The 21,066-nt window shown below is 44.4% G+C and overlaps 1 long non-coding RNA gene across 2 annotated transcripts in view; it reads left to right on the top strand.

The window, feature by feature from the left end:
* LOC115082064 overlaps positions 1 to 21,066 on the top strand; it is a 99,766-nt gene that overhangs the window by 21,810 nt on the left and 56,890 nt on the right. Inside the window, exon 1 of one of the 2 annotated variants that reach the window (XR_003854064.1) lies at positions 11,869 to 11,962. The exons of the other annotated variant lie outside the window; for it this stretch is intronic. This is a non-coding gene — a long non-coding RNA (uncharacterized LOC115082064). Of the gene's footprint in view, positions 1 to 11,868; positions 11,963 to 21,066 lie in introns of those variants that run through there. 2 annotated transcript variants of the gene reach the window in all.

The raw sequence follows: 21,066 nt of genomic DNA, 5'->3' as shown, positions 1-21,066 counted from the left end.
TCTATTATCTCCTCCTCACTCGACTCCCTAGATAATTAAGCCTTTGGCATCATATCTTTTATTTTATAAAAATCTTTATTCCCAGCATTCTGACTAGTTATTGTTTATTTTTATGTATATTTGAAACCTCGTTTTATTTTTGATTATTTTTATGTTTATTTTAGTCGTGAAAACCGTTTTGACAAAAATGTATTTAAAAAAAACGGTATATAAAAGCTTTTAAATAAATAAATAAATAAAATAGTCAGAGTTCCAGGCAGATGTCAGGTCAGGCAGCAATCAAGAGGAGTCAGAGTTCAGCCAGAGGTCAGTACCGTGAGATCAGTCCGAAGGGTACTACCAGGAATGGAGAGACAAAGGAACAGGAGACGCTGGAACAGGAGACACAGGAGATGCTGGGACATGAAACGCTGCAACAGAAGACTGGAACAGGAGATACAGGAACAAGATACTGGAACGCAGGAAGGCAAACTAGAGACACCAGAGTGTACGACACAATTACCAAGGCACCGTTCAAGGGAACGGGCCTTGCCTTATATACCCAGGGAGTGTGATGTCATCAAGAGGTTTCGGGTTCAGGTTTCCCACACTTGGCCCTTTAAGTAGCGCAACGTCAGCCGCGAGCATCCCTAGGGGCAGGTCCGAGGAGCAGGAAGACGTGAAGCCCCTCCGGGAGCTCTGCTGAGAGACCAGCATGGGAGATGGTAAGCCGGGGAGACGGGGACGCTGCAAACTCACTGCAGCGGCAGAGGGAGTGAAACCGGAGCTGAGCCTGGAGCTGGTAGACGGACGGGAGAGGTGAGCAGGACCAGCTGCGGAGCGGACGTGGCCGGGAAGCACAATAGTACCCCCCTTTCTAGACCTCTCCCTTATTGGCCTGGACTTGTCAGGATGGGCCCTTTTGGAACTCTGCGAGGAGTTTCTTGTTGTATATGTGGTGGGAGGGCTCCTAGGAGTTTTCCTCTGGCCCGAAGCCCTCCCACAACAGGAGGTACTCCCAATGGCCTCTCCTCCGGCAGACATCTAAGACCTCTTTGACTTGGAGGACGTCTTCTGGTTCCGCGGTGAGCTGAGATGGTGCTGGAGGTTTATGAGAGGGCCATTTCAGGACCAAGGGTTTCAACAAAGAAACATGAAACGTGTTGTGAATTCTCATGGAACTGGGGAGCTGCAGCTGATAAGTTACAGCTCCTATACGTCTGATCACTGGAAAGGGCCCAATGAATTTAGGGTCCAAACATTGCGAGGTTAATGTAGCTTAATGTGTTTTGTGCTGATCCAAACTTTCTGGCCTGGGCGGAATAGAGGAGAAGTGTGACTGTGAGGATCCATGAAGTGTTTAGCTCTCTTTGTGGCCTGGCCCATCCTTTCTTTAACTCGATTCCAGATGCGGCAAATCGTCTGTGCAGTAAACTGAGCTGCGGGCGAAGGCAAGGAACGTAGTACAGGCAGAGGCAGGCGTGGTTGGTGTCCGAAGAACACGGAGAAGGGGGAGACATCGGTGGCTGAAGTGACATGGGTATTGTGGGACAATTCAGCCCAGGGCAAGAGTTCGGCACAGTCATCCTGTTGATCATTGACATACGTCCTTAAGAATGTCTTCAAGGATCGGTTTGTCCTCTCAGCTTGGCCGTTCGCCTGAGGGTGGTAGGCTGAAGTCAGATTCAACGAGATATCAAATGTTTTGCATAAAGACTTCCAGTGTTTGGCAGAGAATTGTGGGCCACATAAGAACTTAAGAACATGCCATACTGGGTCAGACCAAGGGTCCATCAAGCCCAGCATCCTGTTTTCAACAGTGGCCAATCCAGGCCATAAGAACCTGGCAAGTACCCAAAAACTAAGTCTATTCCATGATACCATTGCTAGTAATAGCAGTGGCTATTTTCTAAGTCAACTTAATTAATAGCAGGTAATGGACTTCTCCTCCAAGAACTTATCCAATCCTTTTTTAAACTAAGCTATACTAACTACACTAACCACATCCTCTGGCAACAAATTCCAGAGTTTAATTGTGCGCTGAGTAAAAAAGAACTTTCTCCGATTAGTTTTAACTTCATGGAGTACCCCCTAGTCTTTAGTCTAAAATCAATCCTTTATTGAAGTGGAGACACAAGGGCTACCCTTGTGTCTCCACTTCAATAAAGGATTGATTTTAGACTACAGGCATCTATTCTTTATTTCATCCTGACGGCTATTATAGATCGCCTTCCTTTGTGGTTTCTGGGTACCCCCTAGTCTTTCTATTATCTGAAAGAGTAAATAACCGATTCACATCTACCTGTTCTAGACCTCTCTTGATTTTAAACCCCTCTATCATATCCCCCCTCAGACTTCTCTTCTCCAAGCTGAAAAGTCCTAACCTCTTTAGTCTTTCCTCATAGGGGAGCTGTTCCATTCCCCTTATCATTTTGGTAGCCCTTCTCTGTACCTTCTCCATCACAATTATATCTTTTTTGAGATATGGCAACCGGAATTGTGCACAGTATTCAAGATGTGGTCTCACCATGGAGCGATACAGAGGCACTATGACATTTTCCGTTTTATTCACCATTCCCTTTCTAATAATTGCCAACATTCTGTTTGCTTTTTTGACTGTCACAGCACACTGAACCGATGATTTCAATGTGTTATCCACTATGATGCCTAGATTTCTTTCTTGGGTTGTAGCACTAATATGAAACCTAACATTGTGTAACTATAGCATGGGTTATTTTTCCCTATATGCATCACCTTGCACTTATCCACATTAAATTTCATCTGCCATTTGGATGCCCAATTTTCCAGTCTCACAAGGTCTTCCTGCAATTTATCACAATCTGCTTGTGATTTAACTACTCTGAACAATTTTGTATCATCTGTAAATTTGATTATCTTACTCGTTGTATTTCTTTCCTGATCATTTATAAATAGATTGAAAAGTAAGGTTCCCAATACAGATCCCTGAGGCACTCCACTGCCCACTCCCTTCCACTGAGAAAATTGTCCATTTAATCCTACTCTCTGTTTCCTGTCTTTTAGCCAGTTTGCAATCCATGAAAGGACATCACCACCTATCCCATGACTTTTTACTTTTCCTAGAAGCCTCTCATGAGGAACTTTGTCAAATGCCTTCTGAAAATCCAAGTATACTACATCTACCGGTTCACCTTTATCCACATGTTTATTAACTTCTTCAAAAAAGTGAAGCAGATTTGTGAGGCAAGACTTGCCTTGGGTAAAGCCATGCTGACTTTGTTCCATTAAACCATATCTTTCTATATGTTCTGTGATTTTGATGTTTAGAACACTTTCCACTATTTTTCCTGGCACTGAAGTCAGGCTAACTGGTCTGTAGTTTCCCGGATCGCCCCTGGCGCCCTTTTTAAATATTGGGGTTACATTAGCTATCCTCCAGTCTTCAGGTACAATGGATGATTTTAATGATAAGTTACAAATTTTTACTAATAGGTCTGAAATTTCATTTTTTAGTTCCTTCAGAACTCTGGGGTGTATACCATCTGGTCCAGGTGATTTACTACTCTTCGGTTTGTCAATCAGGTCTACCACATCTTCTAGGTAACATTCAGAAAAAAACTTAAAACCTGGCTGTTCGCTCAAGCCTACCGTTGAAGGAACCCCTTTCGACCAACACTGTCTCTCACCCCTCAACCTCTCCCTTATCCCTCCCCCCTACTCACCTCCTCTCCACTCCTCCCACCGGACATACCATGTTAATAACCCCTGAGGATAAATCTCTGTTTATGTATTACTAATTTATTGTTTTTTGTTGATTATATTTATCACTCCTTATTGTTATAGTTTAATTCTGCCCTATCTTCCATCTTCCATGTTTTACGCTCCCTGTTTTAATGTAACTTTTTCATGTCTACCTAGATGTTAATTTGGTTTTCCCCCTGTTCTATTGTAAACCGGTACGATAAGACCTGGTCTTGAGTATCGGTATAGTAAAAGAAGTTAAATAAATAAATAGGTTCACTGTGATTTGATTCAGTCCATCTGAATCATTACCCATGAAAACCTTCTCCAGTACTGTTATGAAGCGACTTCTGTGGAGGGGAGGAGTTAGCAATCTGCTACGCTTTGCTCCTGTAGAAGGAACAGTTAGTAATCTGTTATGAACTGGCTCCTGTGGAAGGAGGAGTTAGCCATCTGATATGCTTAGCTCCTGTAGAGGGAGTAGTAAACAATCTGTTAAGGTATAGACTGCGGAGGTAGCAATCTGATATGAATCTGTAGCTGAAGACTCCTGATGAGAAAGGAGTAGCAATCTGTTATCAGCGGAGTGCTTGGAGAGGACACTCAGCTGTAGAAGAATGTAGATAGGTGGATCCTTGGGCCGAAGGCAGATGACTGTGCCCCCAGGAGGATATCCTGAGAGGGACCACCGGCTAGGCTTGGATATGGAGACAGACACATATAGTTCTTTTATTAGACAGGTTAGTAGAACCACCAGAGGTGGCAGTAGTGAGCTGATATGCCCGGCAGGGCTGAAGTCCCTCAGGTAGGAACAGTGATCCCAGGGTTGCTGAGCTGTAGAGAAACTATAGATAGTGAGTAGACAGGGTATGCTGTGTTCATAGCCATAATTGGATGACAAAACTCACATAAGGTCTTAATGAAGCTCAGTAGCTGGAAAGGGTTAGGCCCTTGAGGAGCGAGTACCTGGTTCCAGGAAAAGCTCTGAGAGAGTGAAGGTAACTCACAAATGTCTGTATCTGTGATAGCTTCCAGGCAGTAGAGAATCTTCAGAGTGTTCAGGAACATGGGCCCTCGAGGAGCGAGTACTGGTTCCTATCAGCAATCTGAAATAAAGAAAAGAGAGCGAGGCCCCCGAGGAGCGGGTACCCCTGGTAAGTCCGAGGAGGCAGAGTAGTTTGGACGAATCCTTGTTAATTCGATACATTAGCGAATATTGAGACCTTTTATATTGGAAGTGGATGACATCATCCCGGGGGACGTCCCCGAGGTTCGCACCCTTGCTGGTACATCAATCGGAGAGAGCACGCACGCGTGCCCTACGTCATCAGGCAACATGGTGGATCCGCAGCATCATGCCAGTCTGGGAAAGCTGGAGGGAGATGGAAAGAAGACGCCGTGGCAGCTAGCCATCCATCAGACCCAGAGGGAGTCATCACAGAGGTAAAGAGGGCGGAGTGAGGGCATCGAGCAGTGACGGACGCAACAAGTACAGGTACCTCCCCAACATCCTCTTCAGTAAACACCGAAGCAAAGAAATCGTTTAATCTTTCCGTGATGGCCTTATCTTCTCTAAATGCCCCTTTAACCCCTCGATCATCTAACGGTCCAACTGACTCCCTCACAGGCTTTCTGCTTCGGATATATTTTAAAAAGTTTTTACTGTGAGTTTTTGCCTCTACAGCCAACTTCTTTTCAAATTCTCTCTTAGCCTGTCTTATCAATGTCTTACATTTAACTTGCCAATGTTTATGCTTTATCCTATTTTCTTCTGTTGGATCCTTCTTCCAATTTTTGAATGAAGATCTTTTGGCTAAAATAGCTTCTTTCACCTCCCCTTTTAACCATGCCGGTAATCGTTTTGCCTTCTTTCCACCTTTCTTAATGTGTGGAATACATCTGGACTGTGCTTCTAGACTGGTATTTTTTAACAATGACCACGCCTCTTGAACATTTTTTACTTTTGTTAAAACAAAATATTTATTATTGCCAAAACTTTCACTACATCTTCAGAAGTGATTTCAGAGTTTTTAACAATCAAAACATATGTTGCATGCATTTTTTTCTGCATGTAATTCCAGTGCTGTAATGCACTATTCACTACAGGGCATTAAGTTTTTAGTGAATCGAATGTTCAGTATGTTCCAATTATATGTGCTTTCAGCATACTTTAGTAAATAGGCCCCATAATATTCACACTGCTAAATTAACGCTAAAGTATATTTTATAACTGCAAGTGAACATTTGTAGGCTAACCATATTGTTCAACATGAACAGCTTAGGTTACTTAATGCCTCTTGCAATAACTTTTAGAAAACTCTAGCATGCAGAGGAAATACATTGTAATTTATCCCACAGCTGACAGTTACAGCACTTACACTATAATCAATTAAAGAATACTTTTCTAAAGCCGATCTTTAAGAAAGTTTGCATAATAGGAATAATGTGATCTACCTCCCCCACAAGTAGTGGAATAGTCCATTAAAATCTGATTTTCTCCGCTGGCCCACCGAACTGCAACTTAAAAGTACAGCGTCTCTTTTGATGAAAGCAATAGGATTTTGTTACTTTTACAAGTGCTCAAAATGAAGTAATAACAAAACAGAAATCAAAAGTTTCTCCCTGTAATATCAATGTATCTACTGCTGAAGGGATTAAAAAAGACATAAAATAAAAGCACTTCGATGCTTGCTGAAGGCAGCTACCTCACAGTGATATATAATTCAATTCTTTTTGTCAGATCATTTTTAATTGTAGTACAATAAATAGTGCACTTTTAACAATATGGCTACATATTTAGTTAGCATGAGAAAAAAAAAAGGTTAGAGGGCAAAAAGTTCAACTGCTTCCTTTATGGCAGTCTCATTGCCATAAAAAAAAACCAAAAAACCCTCAAATAAATAAATAAATTGTAGCAATTTAGAGAAAGGCAAAGATCCCCACTCTGTACCTTTTCCCTTCACAGATAAGCAATGAAATTTATCTCCTAATCCCAAGTAACATATTAAGGTGAATTTTGAAAGCCCGACAAGTGTATTAATTAGGGGTTGCACAAATACGTTGGACTCGCACGTGCCAATCGGATTTTAAAAGTTGCCGAGATACGCATGTATCTACCTGAGCGCACACATCTCAGAAGATTTCAAACAGGGGCGGGAAGTGAGCATGGTCTGGGCAGGGCATGAACCTGAGATGTGCATGTAGATAGTTATGCGATCTGGTATGTGCTGAGACCCCAGCCACTTAACTTTGCTTCTGCTATGGATGCCGTATACGTTAAAAAATAAAGATAAATAGGCAGATCTATGGGTTTTAAGGGTCAGGGATAACTGGGGGAGTGGGGGTGAAGGCTATTAAACTAGGGGGGTTTGAATGACCTGTCTCTTAACTGGGTGAACTAGAGACAAATTGGAAAACTGGAAATGGCATCAGAGTGCACCCCTTCTAAAATCCCCTAATTTACGTGGTAGAATCAGCATTTGCATGTACCCACTTAAAATGTGCTGCACATGTGCATGTGGCCAGGTTGTTTTATAACATGCATGCATATATGTGCGCAAGTTCTAAAATAAGCGTGTACCTGGGCATGGGCCAATGAATGCATGCACATGTATACCTGCACACCGGTTTGAAACTTACTGTCACGATGATTAGGGCTTTTGATCACAGGTGTTAATAAATTGCAAATTTAGGTGCTTATATTTCAGGTGATTAGGTGTATTTTGAAAAGTACTAAAAATAGATATTTATCAGGGTTTTCATGTCATAAACAATACATCTAGGGGCATTTTTAGGTTGATTCAATTTAATAAAAAAAAGAACTACATAAAAGTCTACCACAAAAGCCTACCACACATCAGAAACACAACAAGGGTGAAGAGGGAGAAGAGAGGTCTAGGTGTCAGGAGAGGAGACGTGGGGCTGAGTGTGTGATGGAAGGATGGGGGTGCTTTGTAGATTGTGTATATGTGGTAGGGATGTGAATCGTTTTAGGACGATTAAAATTATCGTCCGATAATTTTAATATCGTCTTAAACTGTTATGGAACACAATACAATAGAAATTCTAACGATTTATCGTTATAAATCGTTAGAATCGTGAGCCGGCACACTAAAACCCCCTAAAACCCACCCCCGACCCTTTAAATTAAATCCCCCACCCTCCCGAACCCCCCCCCCAATGACTTAAATAACCTGCGGGTCCAGCGGCGGTCCGGAACGGCAGCGGTCCGGAACTGGCTCCTGCTACTGAATCTTGTTGTCTTCAGCCGGCGCCATTTTCCAAAATGGCGTGGAAAAATGGCGGCGGCCATAGACGAACACGATTGGACAGCAGGAGGTCCTTCCGGACCCCCGCTGGACTTTTGGCAAGTCTTGTGGGGGTCAGGAGGCCCCCCCCAAGCTGGCCAAAAGTTCCTGGAGGTCCAGCGGGGGTCAGGGAGCGATTTCCCGCCGCGAATCGTTTTCGTACGGAAAATGGCGCCGGCAGGAGATCGACTGCAGGAGGTCGTTCAGCGAGGGTTCCGGCGCCTCACTGAACGACCTCCTGCAGTCGATCTCCTGCCGGCGCCATTTTCCGTACGAAAACGATTCGCGGCGGGAAATCGCTCCCTGACCCCCGCTGGACCTCCAGGAACTTTTGGCCAGCTTGGGGGGGGCCTCCTGACCCCCACAAGACTTGCCAAAAGTCCAGCGGGGGTCCGGAAGGACCTCCTGCCGTCCAATCGTGTTCGTCTATGGCCGCCGCCATTTTTCAGCGCCATTTTGGAAAATGGCGCCGGCTGAAGACAACAAGATTCAGTAGCAGGAGCCCGTTCCGGACCGCTGCCGTTCCGGACCGCCGCTGGACCCGCAGGTCATTTAAGTCATTTGGGGGGGGGTTCGGGAGGGTGGGGGATTTAATTTAAAGGGTCAGGGGTGGGTTTTAGGGGGTTTTAATGTGCCGGTTTTGCGATTTTACGTTTTTTCGATTTTTTCGATTTTTCACGATTTTTCACGATTTTTCACGATATTTTACCCCCCCAAACGGCAACAATACGATTCCCTCCCCCTCCCAGCCGAAATCGATCGTTAAGACGATCGAGGACACGATTCACATCCCTAATATGTGGCTTGGTGGCTATGGGTGTATGTAGCTAGGTGGATGTCAACATGTGTGGGTGTATGTGGCTGGGGGTATTGTGACAGTGGAGAGGGGTTGGATGAGAATGGCTAAGGTCTGGCAGTGGATGGATGTGTGTGGCTGAGGGGGTGGGTGTGTATGTGGCTAGAAGGATGGCTGTTGTGTGGGGCTGAGGGACTGAGGGACTGAAGGACTGAGATGTGAATATAGGAACATAAGAGCATAAGATATGCCATACTGGGTCAGACTAAGCGTCCATCAAGTCCAGCATCCTGTTTCCAAAAGTGGCCAATCCAAATCACAAGTACCTGGCAAATACTCAATCATTAAATAGATCTCAAGCTACTATTTCTTATTGATTAATAGCAGTTTACGGATTTCCCTCTAGGAACTTATCCAAACCTTTTTTAAACCCAGTTACACTAACTGCCGTAACCACATCCTCTAGCAATGAATTCCAGAGCTTAATTATGCGCTAAGTGAAAAATAATTTTCTTTGATTTGTTTTAAATGAGCTATTTGCTAACTTTATTGAGTGCCCCCTAGTCCTTCTATTATCTGAGAGACTAAACAACTAATTTACTTTAACCTGTTCAAGTCCTTTCATGATTTTGTAGATCTCTATCATATTCCCCCTTAGTCATCTTCTCCAAACTAAATAGCCCCTTATCATTTTGGTTACATTTCTCTGCACTTTCTCCTCTGCAACTCTATCCTTTTTGAGATGTGGTAACCAGAATTGCACACAATATTTAAGGTGTGATCTCACCATGGAGCAATACAGAGGCATTATGACATCTATTGTTTTATTTGCCATTCCTTTCCTAATAATTCCGAACATTCTGTTTGCTTTTTTGACCACCAGAGCACACTGAGCCAAAAATGTCAATGCATTATCCACTATGATGCCTAGATCTCTTTCCTGGGTGGTAACTCCTAAGATTCAACCTAACATTGTATAGCTACCACTAAGGTTATTTTTCACCTTGCACTTGTCCACATAAAATTTCATCTTCCATTTGGAAGTTCAATCTTCCAGTCTCACAAGGTCCTCTGGTAATTTATCACAATCCGCTTGAGATTTACCGTAACTTCTCTACATAAATTTGTGTCATCCGCAAATTTGATCACCTCACTTATCATACCTCTTTCCAGATCATTTATAAATATATTAAAGAGCACCAGTCCAAGTACAGATCCCTGAGACACTCCACTATTTACTTTTTTCCACTGTGACGACAGAAAATTGAATCCTACTCTCTGTTTCCAGTCTTTTAACCAACTTGCATTCCACAAAAGGACATCACCTTCTATCCTATGACTTTTAGTTTTCTTAGAAGCCTCTCATGAGGGACTTTGTCGAACACCTTCTGAAAATCCAAATACCACATCTACTGGTTCATGTTTGGCCACATGTTTATTCACTCATTTAAAAAAATATAGGAGATTTGTGAGGCAAGACTTCCCTTGGTTAAATCCATGCTGGCTGTGTCCCATTAAACCATGTATATCTAAATATTTTGTGATTGTATTCTTTATAAGAGTTTCCATGACTTTTTAGGCTCACTGGTTGTCAATAAAGAAGGGAATCCTTTATTTGTATTATAGGTATAAAGCGCATTATGGGCAATATATAACAATAAAACAAATAAAGGATTCCCTTCTTTATTGATGACTTGTCTTATTTTATTACTGTCATAAGTTGGAACTTATCCAGCTGACTTGAATATCTATTAACACATATTTTTTACATGCACCCAAATGTTGCAGGGAACAATTATGCATACTCTATAACCCACACTTATATGACACTGCTTTAAGCTCTTTCTAATTAATAAATATAAATATTCACCATTTACTGCTACCCTCCTGAAATGCTTGCTGAAATAACCATGTTTTAACTTTTTTTCTAAATGTTGTTCTGTTTAACTCTAACCGAATGTCAGTTGGCAATTTGTTCCATATTTTCGGCTCAGCAAAGGACAATGTTCTTTCTCTTACTGAAGTTAATTTTGCTGAGGTCATTGAGGGAATGGATAATAGGGATGTGAATCATTTTTTGACGATTTAAAATATCGTCCGATATATTTTAAATCGTCAAAAATCGTTAGAGGCGATATACAATAGGAATTCCCCCTATTTATCGTCAAAAATCGTAAATCGGGGGAAGGGGGAGGGGAAGGGGGAGGGCGGGAAAACCGGCACACTAAAACAACCCTAAAACCCACCCCGACCCTTTAAAATAAATCCCCCACCCTCCTGAACCCCCCCAAAATGTCTTAAATTACCTGGGGTCCAGTGGGGGGGGGGTCCCGGTGTGATCTTCCACTCTCGGGCCACGGGTGCGTTAATAGAAATGGCGCCGGTGCTACCTTTGCCCTGTCATATGACAGGGCAAAGGTAGCACCGGCGCCATTTTGGTTCCTGTCCCCCGACGTCACGAGCGCAGGAGATCGCTCCCGGACCCCTGCTGGACCTCCAGGGACTTTTGGCTTCCCGTTGGGAAGCGGTGAGCGCTGGTAGTGGAAGGTCTCGAAAAAAAGCTGCTTCCGCTGCCTCCTCCCCCGAAATGGCTGAGGAATAAAGGATACTGTAAAACGTACGGAAGACTTCACTGATGTCAGCCTCAGTAGTCCTATCCACGCCCCCAGGGGATTTTAATCTAGCTACAAAGGACTTCGGGCGGTGGACTCTAGTAAGGTTCGCCATCAAGCGTCCTGGTCTATTCCCAAATTTGAAAAACAACTGCTGACCCCGCCATACATATGCCTGGGCCCTCTTATCTAAAAGGGTGTTAAGCCTTCCCAGCACACTATAATAGGCCCCCCGGGTTTCGTCTGTGTGGTGGCGCAACATGGTCTGCTTCTTATCCCGCAGCAAAGTCTCAAGTTGTAAAATAGACTGGTTGATTTGCTTAGTGCGGGTATGGACATAGGAAATCAACTCTCCCCGGAGGACCGCCTTGGCAGCCTCCCAGAACAGATGTGGCGTGGCCAGGTGCTGTCGGTTATGGAAAACATAATCCTTCCATTTGTCCTTTAGGAACTGCTGGAACTTAATATCATCCTTAAGAAAGGCCGGGAAACGCCACACCCGAGTACGGGGAGCAGAAGGATGGGCCTGCATCTGGACAGATATTGGGGTATGGTCAGAAATAGACGGTACTTCTATGTTTGCTTTCTTCACTTCAAAAAAAGCCTGTTGGGAGACTAGGATGTAATCTATTCGTGAGTGTGTATTATGAGATCTGGACAGATGGGTATAATCTCTCTCGGTGGGGTGGAGTGTTCTCCATACATCAAGGAGGCCTAGGTGGTGACAAAGATAGGCTACGCCCCGTTTAGTCTTGCCGATAGGAGTTAACTTCGATGTGCTTTTGTCCAGTGAGGGGTCATGCACTGTGTTAAAATCCCCCGCTACATACAACGTGCCTTGCACATGGAGATGAAGCAGGTTACACAAGTTAGTAAAAAAAACTATGTGAATATGCGTTGGGGGCATAGATCGAGCATATTGTTACTGGCTTGCCATCCCAGGTGCCCAACAGGATAACATAGCGGCCATCATCATCGGAGAGAGTTTGGGTCACTTGCAAATTAGTTGCAGTGTTGATTAAGATTGCACCTCCTCCTTTTCGGTGTTTAGCCGCCGCATATTCACACCTCCCCACCCAGTCCCTCCTGAGTTTCTGGCTCTCTGCTGCCGTGAGGTGGGTCTCTTGGAGACAGACTACATCAGCGCGAAGCTGCTTAAGGCGGGTAAACACTTTGCTTCGTTTGATTGGGGTGCCCAACCCATTAACGTTCCAGGAAACCAAATTCAGCATGGTCTAGGTAGGGGAAAGCTAATGTGCTTAGTATGGTTCCAGTAGAACCCTGAACACATATTAGATAGGGGAGAGAGAGCCCCCAGCCTGGCCCACTCCCCTTACACCTTCTGACCACCTCTGCCCACTCAGGGGCCTGCATCCTCACTCGCTGAAAGCCACTCCGTCGCTTTAAGCCTCTATTTAACCACCAAGTAAAGAGAGAAAATGCCATGACAATCCACCCAGGGTCCCCCTCCCCCCTTCTTCCTCCCCTTCCTCCCATCACCCCCCTTACCCTTTCCCCTTCCCCCTCCCCCCTCCCCTTCTTCGCTTCCCATTCCCAAAACCCAAACTTTAAGTCAATGCCTCCTCAATGTGAGGCTGGAATGAGCACGCAATGGATGTGTCCAAAGTCACCGCTCCACATTATTAAAGTTCACTAAATAAGTGTAACCAAACAACTCAAAAATCTGACTGCCGGGGGCGGCCACCCGCCACAGTCACTAAGTTCCTCCCCCGCTCCGGGGCCCATAATAGTATACCGGAGGGTATGGGAAGAGAGAATTCCGCCAAAAAGAGAAAAAAAAAAAAAAACTCACAAGGCCGACCCTCGGGCCAGCCTGCGCCGGGACCGCTAAACTCTGCTCCGCTTGGATGGGGTCTCCAGGGGACTGCCAGCACCTCCGCCGGGGCTGCCAACTGTGGTAGGGCAGTGGTTCCTCCCATAGGTGCATCTTTGCTTTGTCAGGATCCACTGGTGTATCTCCCGTGTTGTCGTAGCCTGCCGATCAGCCTACTGCTGGATTCTTGTAGTGTTACCCTGACCGATCTATGGCGGCCATATGAGCCATGGGTCTCGCGGCTGCAGAATCTTCGCCCTCCCGGTGCTCCAAAAGAAAGCCGGCCTGCCGTGGCTGTATAGTTCCTGTCCTCCCCCTGCACGCCTGCGAGGGGTGTTGTTTAACTATGCCTCGGAAAATGGGCATCGGAGGCGTGTGGTAACTCAAAAACAAGCTGATTATACAACGCTGCAACAAGCAGTAAAACGTCCGCAGATTTTCAGGATCAACAAAAAAAAAACTTTTCAGGGTTTCCCGCCGTTCACCCTGTTCTCTAAGTCCAGGCCTGTCATCGCTCAAGCCCGTGAAATCAGGTCTTCAGCGCCTCCAGGAACTGTTGTGCCGCCGCCGGCGTTTCATACAGCTGCGTTTTACCCTCATGCCAGATTTTAAGTTTCGCCGGAAAGAGCAAGGCGAATTTCAGGCCTTGGGCATGGAGAGATGAGCAGGTAGGCGAGAAGGCCCGTCGGGCTTCCGAGACTGCGGCTGAGTAGTCTTGGAAGATCCGGATAGGCAATCCATTGTAAAGCAGGGTAGACTTAGCTCTAGACGCCCTCCAAATTTCGGCCTTATGAGCCGAGTTGAGAATTTTTGCAATAATCAGGCGCGGACGCGTGTTATTGTCCTTCCTCACCCCCAGCCTGTGCGCTCGTTCCACTACGAGCTTGCCCTGCAGATGGGGAAGGGCTAGGGAGGAGGGGATCCAGTCCTCTAGCACGGCACAGAGCGTTTGTTCCTCCGTAGTCTCCGGAAAACCTAGGAACCTTAGGTTGTCTCTACGGGTTCTGTTTTCCAAATCGTCTAATTTCAGTTGAAGCGCTTGGAGTTTTTTGTCTCTGTCAGCCATTTTATTGCCTTCACTCCGCGCCTCGTCTTCCAAAGACGAAATTCTTTGTTCTGCTTTGTCAATCCGAGGGCTTAATTCCCGGAGAGTTTCCTGCACCTCCTCTAACTGTGTTGTAACTCGTTGCAGCTTTTCGTCGAGGGCTTCCCTTATAGCTTCCTTGATCTCAGTAATGGTCAGAGTTTGCTGCGGCGGGTCCCCATCCCCCCCGGCCGCCATCTTGGGATCGGGGTTCTTCGGTTTTTCCCTCTCTCGTTTACCTCCTTTTGCGGCCATGGTCGGTGTCAGTTTTTGCATATATGGGATAATGGACATAAGCTCTATCCACTAGATCGTTTTGGCCCCCGTTCCTTCGGGTTTTAGGTGTCAAAAAAGCGCGGTTCGTGGAGCGGGCTTTGGAGCTAGGAGAAGACGCAGCTTCCCAGCTCACCACATCACGTGATCTCCCATACCAAACCTTATAGACATTGTATTCTGAAAAGAGCCAGTGGCAAGGAAATGTAAGGTATCAAGAATCTTGACCAAGTCTGGAATGGCATGTCCATGATGAGTTAGAGGATCCATATATGATTTCTTCATAGAGAGAAAGAATTGACCAGGAGCTCAGCCTATATGTCTGCACCACATCCGTCTCTGGTAACCCCAGCAGTGTTGTCCTCAGGTGAAACATCTGCTGCCTGCAAACCCTTCTGCAAACAGCTTGACCCAGAACAGCCTGCTCCATTTGGACTTTCTTTTCTTCGGTGCTAAAGCATCTTCTTTCTTTCTCTTCCCTCTCTCTTCTTTTCTCTGAAGTTTCTGCTGCTCTAATTCTTTAGCTCATCCACAAAATGTGCCAAAGTTTAAAGGGACTAAAATGGTCAGCAGAAATGTGAGTTAAATTTTACTCCTGCCCTGAGACAGGCATAATATTTCCTGCATTAAAAGACAAGCACTAAAATGGCTCCCTGCTAATGCAGCTCTCTATACTGCCCTGTAACAGCTAATACCCTGTTTTACATGTAATTTGCATGCACCCACTGTAAGCATACTGCAGGTTTCGTAACATGGATTTTTTCAGCGCTAAACCCCATATTACATGCTTAAATAAGGTTAGTGCTGAAAAACTCATGCTAAAGCCAAAGTAAGAAACTGCATTAGGTAGGGATGTGCAGAGCAAAAGTTTAAGTTCATATGTCCATATGTCCAAAGGGGGTCCCATTTGCGGTCAATATGGACATAAACAGAATTCAATGAGTTGAGTATATGTCCATATGTGCAAATAAAAATTTAAACCCCTCACCCTCCTTAATCCCCCCCCCCCCCCCCAAGACTTACCACAACTCCCTGGTGATCCAGCGAGGACGCCATTTCTGAAAGCCTTTCAGAGGAGCACGTGACGTTGGTGCCACGTCAGAGTGACGCGGCTTGGGGGTGTCAGGAGGCCCTGACCCCCCCAAGCTGGCCAAAAGTTCCTTTTGGGCCGAACGAGCATTCCGGCGTGAACCCGCGGGGAATCACGTGACGCCGCATCACTCTGACATGGCGCTGACGTCACGTGCTTTTCGGAAAGGCTTTCAGAAATGGCGTCCTCACTCCTTGCTGGATCACCAGGGAGTTGTGGTAAGTCTTTGGGGGGGGATTAAGGAAGGTGAGGGGCTTACATTTTTATTTTGGATCAACAATCGCGATTTCCAACTTATTCAACACAGCTATGTTGAATAAGTTGGAAATCCGATCGTTTATGTCTTATCACTTTTTTAAGTTAAAAAAAAAAAAAAAGTAGCGTTTTACATTTATGTTCAATACGAATGCACACCCCTAGCATTAGGCTCAACGCAGCTTATTATATAGGCCACTGAGTGACAGAAGCTATAAAACAAAGCAGGAGAGAAACAGGTTGGAGAAATAACAGAGAATGAAAGTAGCAAGAAAAATCTGAGAGAGCCTATTTATTAAAGAGCATAAAAAATGTGCTTTAACATGCTTTAGAATACTCCCTTCCCTTGAACATGGGATTCATTAATGGGCATTAAGCTCTTAGGGAATCCTGTGTTCACAACAAAGTGCATTTCCTGGCTATTTGGGCCATGATCTGTAAAGGGGCAGCGAGCCCTGAGTTAAAACCTCTTGACAAAATATATCTCCCAAAATAATCATAGGACATAGAAACATGATGGCAAAAAAAGACCATATGGCCTATTTCTCCCACTTCCTCAGAGATCTTCTTTGTTTTTCCTATGCCTTTTTTAATTCAAATACTTCCTTGCCTCTACCATCTACACATGGAGGCTATTCCATGCATCCTCTATCCTCTTGGTAATTACGGTAAATATTTCCTTGATTTACTCATGAGAGATTAGCTACATGCAGAAATGGGCTGTGTTACCTAAGCTAGTACAATGTGTTTTTAAAACACTGAATAAAGCAAGGCCAATATAATATATTAAAAATAATGAGGCCAATATTCAGTAGGACATTTAGTGGCAAGTTATTAGTCTAAAGTTATTTATTTGTTGTTTTTCTTTATTGACAGCGCTACTTAGCCAGATATTTTTAAAGATATCTATTTAAGTAGCACATTATCTACCCATACAAGGCCATATAACTTTAGACCTGCTCAGAAGCAGGATATACCCAATATTTGGCTGTTAGCCAGATAACTCAACCCCTCTCCAGAATGCCCCTGATACGTCCCTTTTTTTATTCTGCTAAATTATAGCTGGATAACTAACGGGCTATAATTTAGCTGAATACCTGGCTGTAAATGCTGTATTTGCCATTTAGATGAATTAGTGAGTTATCTGTTTACATGGTTTTTGAATATTGACCTCAACCTATTCTGCCTTCTTTGAAAAGATATACTTTGAATGTCTCTGAAAAATTCAAAAACACAATATATAAACAATTAATTTTGCGTGTGTCTCCTTTATATTGGTTTAATAGTTCCTTACCTATGAATATCTATTAAATGGGAAATATAGTATAAATATCTCAAAACTGTCAAATGTTTTGACAATATGTGAACTGTAAGCCCTGAGATGTTTTAAACTACTCTTTTTGGAGATCTATCTTATTTTCTGGTGAGCTTCAATTCCCTTGCAGATAATTTTTGATTAAATTTAACACATAGCTCTTATGTGCCTGCCAGAGGGTATTAATACTAGTCAGACCTGAAGGGATTTAATTTATTGTGTGGGAGATTGTAGGGTCTGATTAAACAATAATACTTGACTGTAAGGATGTAATCATCTCTTCTAAACAGCCTCACAAGCAGAGGACTCTACCCATGAAAGAGAAGAAAGATGAACATGTGATTTTGCACTTGGCTATGAAATATGGATATTTTCCGGGAGGCCCTGATCTGATAAAGCTAGACAGGATATAGCATCTAGAAATCCATATAGCTTACTGCTGTTGCGATGTTAAATTGATACGTTTGAATTGCTTGCTGCCACTAAAGGTAATTGTCTTCTTGACATGACCAGAGCAAGAAATACAGTGCCAATATTAGCAATGCAAAAAAGGTACAATAAAATATATCTTTTAAATCCTATTGATTATTCTGTAGAATTATTCTATTAACTATAGTAAATTTGCTCTGTAAGCTATTTGCTTTAATATTCTCTACCCAATGTAAAAAAAAAAAGTCTTCTCAATGAAAGAAATAGTTTTTATCACCCGTTTTTTACAGACGCGCGCATGTTATAAAATCTGGGGTCGGCGCACGCAAGAGGGTGCACAGTTTGTGCACCTTGCACGCGCTGAGCCCTATCCGAGCTCCGCTGCCTTCCCCTGTTCCCTCCCAGGCTGCTCCAAAATCTTCCTTACCCCACACCCCACCCCCCACCTTCCCTTCCCCTACCTCCCCTGCCTTTCCCCCCTGCCTTTCCCCCCTACCTTTGTTGCTTTCTTTTTTTACCCTGGAGCTGAAGTAAGTTGCGCGTGCCGGCCAACTGCTGGTGCCCGATCTCCAGCCCAGCAGCCGTGCAGAGGCCTCTGGCTATGCCCCTGCCCCACACCCTTACACGCGTCCCGGGGCTTTATGCACGTTGCCGGGCCTTTTGAAAATAGGCCTGGCATGTGTAAGGCCGGTTACGAGCGTAAATCCTCTGGATTTACGCACGTAACCTTTTGAAAATCCGACCCTATGTTTTTTCTTTCATTCTAGCCAAATCTCACTTATTTGAAAATAGTCCATGCCTTGATTTGACCTTGGTTGCTTGGACTATTTGGACTATTTTCAAATACAAGCAATTTGGCTAGGAAGAAAGAAAGGAAAAAAAAAATCTTTTTATAGAAAAAAAATAAAAAATTGAAACTTAAGAATTTTTAAATTGAGAGTATTATTCATACAGGAACAAGATTCTTCAGAAATACATTAAACATTATAGGAGGGGGGGGGGGGGTTTGACCAATGATTATACAAGTTAGTATGCTTAAAGTGAATATTCACATGCATAATGAATGTCTGAGGTTTTTTCCTTCTTAGTTACTAATTAGCTTGTGCATTTAAAAATTACTTATTGAATCAGTGAAGGTTTTTTTTGGCTAGTTACTTACCATTTTTAAAGAGTCAGGAACCAGGTAGGAGCGACTGATCATCGCATCTGCCTGTTTCAATGCTGGATTTGGGAAGAGAATACAAGGGGGCAAGGAGGAAGCTCCCTGGAACCTAATCTTGAGAAAGACCTGGCCCTGGCTCACTCAGTTCAGGACCCAATGCTTAGCCCTAGTACCAGGCCCAGTTTGGGGCAAGGTGTTAACCCAGGCCCAGCCTGGGGCTTGGCTTTCGTGCTGGGTATGGCCCAGGACTAGGTAGCCTCAGGCTTGGCCTGAGGTTATGCCACAGTGTTAGTCCCAACTTGGGCCTAAATCTCAGTGCTGGAACTTATCCAGTGTTAGGCCACAGCACTGAGGCTCGCTATCAAAGCAGAGCTTGACCTGGGGCTAGGCCTTAGAGAATGAGTTAGGCCTTTGTGCTGGTCCGAAATGTGGCTAGGCTTGGCCTGTGGCTAGTTGTCAGTACAAGGGCTAGACCTTGACCTAGCCAAGGGCTAGGCCTTGGCATCAAGTCTAGTCCTCAATGCCAGACCCTGCCACAGGGGCTACGCCTCAGTCCCAGACCAGACCTTGGGCTAGGCCTCCATGCTAGGGCTAAATCTGGGCAAAAGGCCCAGCTTGGGGCTAGGTCTCAGCAATGGGGCGAGGCTTCAATGCCAGGCTCAGCCTGGGCCTAGTTCCCAGAGGCCAGCTCAGAATAGGTTTTGGCTTGGAAGGGCCATCCAGGGCTGTCTGAGGCCCCCCCCCCCCCCCTTTTTTTTTTTTTTTTTAGTAGTATGGGTTTTTTTGTTTTTGTTTTTTTGTTTAATGTCTTTTTTCAGTTTGGCAAATTAACTGAACCAAAAACACATTAAACAAACTGACTAAAAAATGATACCCCTCCAACCACAAAATGAAAAATGAACCAAAGCAAAAATTTGGGGGCTGCATATCCTTAATAATCAATCAAAGAGATAGTTAGCAGTATTATGTATGTATTGTATCCTTTCCAAACCCTGTTCAAATTTGGAATCATTATTATTTTATTCCTTGCTTTCCCCCTCCCAGGCACAGATAATCCGTATTCTTTTTGCCATATTGTGAAGATTACAGCATGCAAGGAAAATTGTATAATCTTTTAAAGGGTTATATGTAATGTGCTATCAAACATATTAATGCAAATGCTCAAAAAATAAAGCCCACCAAGAAAATAAAATAAAACAAAACTGTAAATAATCCTCGGAAATGCTTAATACTGTGTGATTCTGGTTGACACAAAATTAAATTTTTGTAAGCAAGATCATCATAGTAAAAGGTAATGTGCATTGCTGAAGCTTAACTGCAGCCATCATTGCTTGCCTCAGATATAATCATAGGTCTTCCCCGTTATTAAATTTTATATGTTCTTTTTTTCTTTTAAATATGCACATAAAACTGAACAATTATCAAACACTCATGAAAAGGAGAGTTTGTCATGTGGAAAAAAGACTCAGTACCCCAAATGTTCTGACAACCAGTCCTAGAAAATGGCCGCTCATCCAACACGGACTGCGTTTCAGAAGTCTAAGCTTCAGGGAAACATTTAATACAAGAACAAAAATGAAAATCCCTCAAGGGCATCAAAGATTAGGGATGTGCAGAGGAGCCGCATACGGTTCATACGGCATTCGTATTCGTTGGGGCCAGAAACGTTATATCCGTTCAAAGGAGCCCCCCGATCCATTGATACGTGCCATTCTTATTCATTTCACTTTTAATGTAATTAACTACAACCCCCCACCCACCTAACCCCCCCCCAAGACTTGCCTAAATTCCCTGATGGTCCAGCGGGGGTCCCGGAGCGTCTCCTGCCCTCCCTCCATCGGCTGCCAGCGCCGTCTTGTGCTCCTACCATGTGACAGGGGCCGACCAATGGCAGCGGTAGCCCCTGTGACATAGTAAGGGCAAAAGCTATCGGCACCAATTTAATTACTGGCAGCCGACATCCCGAGTGCAGGAGATCGCTCCCAGACCCCCGCTAGACCACCAGGGACTTTTAGCAAGTCTTGGGGGACCCACCTGACCCCCACATTACTTGCCAAAAGTCCCTGGTGGTCCAGCGGGGGACCAGGAGCGATCTCCTGCACTCAGGCCGTCGGCTGCTAGTATTCAAAATGGCGCCGATAGCCTTTGCCCTCACTATGTCACAGGGGCCGACGGTTGGCCCCTGTGACATAGTGAGGGCAAAGGCTATC

Source organism: Rhinatrema bivittatum, chromosome 1, assembly GCF_901001135.1.
Source record: "Rhinatrema bivittatum chromosome 1, aRhiBiv1.1, whole genome shotgun sequence".
In the NCBI taxonomy this organism is placed as follows: domain Eukaryota; kingdom Metazoa; phylum Chordata; class Amphibia; order Gymnophiona; family Rhinatrematidae; genus Rhinatrema; species Rhinatrema bivittatum.
Note: the sequence above shows the minus strand (reverse complement) of the source record. Positions and strands in the feature narration are given on the sequence as shown.